This window comes from Armigeres subalbatus, chromosome 2 (assembly GCF_024139115.2).
Source record: "Armigeres subalbatus isolate Guangzhou_Male chromosome 2, GZ_Asu_2, whole genome shotgun sequence".
Lineage (NCBI taxonomy): Eukaryota > Metazoa > Arthropoda > Insecta > Diptera > Culicidae > Armigeres > Armigeres subalbatus.
In genome coordinates, this window is record NC_085140.1 from 255,000,632 (window position 1) to 255,003,524 (window position 2,893).

Consider the following 2,893-nt stretch of genomic DNA (forward strand, 5'->3'; position numbering starts at 1 on the left):
ATAATTACTTCGTTTCGGTTACGTATTGCTTGTTTGTTTTTGGTTTGAACTTCCAACACGGTAGTCTATTCTTCCATTACATTGTAAGCTTCTTCTAAAAGCGAGTATCAACAAGCATGTTCTCCAAATCCGTTCATTTTTTGTTTCAGTTTGCGAAATACGTAGTGACGTATAGCACTCACCAGGACTTTTTTTAAAGATTTGTAGGAAGGAAGCACCTATGAACAAAGTATTAGCACAAAAGTTATTTGACATATTTGGCATAAAGTTAGAGGAAAACTAAAAAAGTTTTTGATTGGCAAAATCAATAGTTACTTGATTGTTTTCAGTAGTTTCACAAAATTAATTATGTTGTTACCACGAAATTATTTTTTTTACTTTCTTTATTAAGGAAGCACTTTGCAGCCCTAGGCTGACTCACCTCTGGAATTAAAATTAATTATATATTTGCAGTCTAATGAGACTATAAAGTTGTGCCAAATACTACTTTTATTGTTGAAATAAATTGATGGATGTTGGAAGGTCATAAAATGGTAGAATCTACAGCAGCTACCATGAGGAGGAAAGGGTTAAGGTACTTCTGTTGAAAATTGTTCTGCGATTAGAGAAGAATATACGTATCTTTTGAAACGAAAAATATTGATGAATTGAAAGGAAGAAGAAATAGTGGTTTCAAGCTTATGTATCTTCTGCTAGAAAACATATAAAAAAATTGATGGATTTTTACACATTTATTTTTAAAGGACTATTTTACCCTCCCTTCCCCCAATGGAAAATCTTGATTTTGTATTTCTACATATATAAAAAACTTTGACAGTTTTAACCGGATCGGAAAACATCAACATAAGTAGGGTCGAGAGTACGAATTTTTAGGGTTCTAAACATCGCAGGAAATTGAAACTCCGTGACGTCTTCAAACTCGAAAAGCAAAATTCAGGTTTTAGATTGAGTATAAAAATGAAAAATCCAGTTAGGGGGGCTTGGGGAGAGGCTTCTGAATATATGTTTACTCCGTAACGTACCGACAGAATTGCCCGGATACCAACGTGTTTCATATGACCATTACTTCTACGGTTCTATACCATTATTGCCCGAAAACCATTGTTCCTTGAAACCCATTCGCCCGAATGCCATTCGCCCGAAAGCCATTCGCCCGAATCATTGGCCTTGAATGAGCCAATCGCCTTGAATAAGCCAAATATGAACTGATTTTATTCTTAGTTTAAAACTATCAGAAAGAACAGCATGTTAAATTAAGAAGGAAATATTGATTGAAAGCTATTAGCTTATGTAATTTGTGATTATTCTTTTAAAGAAGGTTCAAATCGTTGATCAAGCAAATCTGCCGAACGCCACATAATACATTCGGTGTTAGAACTTAATCTAGAATTAAAAAAACACCTAAATAAAGAATAAAAAAAAAAAAACATGATACATCGTCGGCGACGTCGGTGATATATCACCAGAAGTCACTGGAATGTAATGATTTCGATCATATCGACGAACGCTATAAAGTAAATCTGGATGGAGAGCTCTTCTTGCAGTCTGTAGTTGATTGCGATGATGGTAAGATCTACTCTTGTTTGTTTTCGGCACCAACGCATAAAAGTGTTTTGTCGAAATCAGAGAATTTGGATTATGGACGGAACTTTTATCTACGGCTCTAACACTTTTCTCAAATTTTCACGATACATGGAAGTGTAGGTGAAGAAAATCATAGATGCTTTGTTCCTTTGGTTTTATATGTTGCTACCGAAGAAGAATGAAGAACCTACGAATCAGCTTTCAGTGCGCTGGAAGAAATTGCGGAGAAATACCGTTGCGAACTTGAGCCAAGGCAGGCATATTCTATTGGATTTCGAGAATAGCAGAAATAAATGCTGTTAAAAGATTTTTCCTGGAACCAATCTCGCACGATTTGCTTTTTACCTAAACCAAAGTTTCTTCGAGAAAACTAACACGTTAAGCTGAAGTCGATTTATTCCAAAGATTTCACTATCCAACTAGCATGCTAACTAAGAAAATTATTTGCTTTGGCATTTTTGCCGAGTCAAGAGATTCCAAATGCATTTCAAGAATTGCAAAAAAACGATCCCAGAGCCTCTCTGTAATTTTTTAAACTATGTGAGTGAGTTTTACGTTAATGGGTCTCGCGCCAAACAAAAAGCAAAAAAAACAGTCGAGCTCCTCTAGAGTCCTCTAATGGTCAGTTTCATGGAAGAATAGGCACGCAAAATATTCACGGACCTCCAACCCACATTTGAAGGATGGCATAACAAATGGGGTTCGCTTGCTAAAGAACCAGAGGTAATCACTCCCTTCTACCAGTGTTGTAAAAGCAATTCCAGCTAGAAGAACAGAATAGCTAGCACTGATGTTTTACGATCGCTCAAGTCCCAGCTGATAGCAAAAGCAGCATAAAAAAACATGGTGAGAAAAACATAAAAGTTAAGAAGGAGGCTCAATTTGCGTCATACAAGCCAGGTGAGTGGTTGGAAGCTTTTTGACGAGGGATCGCGCTTGTGTTGATGATAGCTCCTAAGTTTCCTATCACCTAAGACTTATGTTAGTAATGATTCTTTTAATATGATAATATATACTATAAAAATATCAAACAGATTTTTTTTTCATTTTCAAGGAGCTCTCAGGCGTTTGGCTCATTCAGGCGTTTAGGCCCATTCGGAGCGAAATGATCTATTCGGGCGAATGGCATTCAAGGCGTTGAAACTCTTTCAGGCGTTTGGCATTCAGACATACGAATGGGTTTCCCAGGCAGCGAAGATGGTTTTCGGGCGATTGGTATAGAACCAACTTCTACAGTTCTCAACCGATTTGGCCGATTCCGTTTGCTATGGATTGAGGAAATTCAACTTCTCTATCCGATCCGTATGTC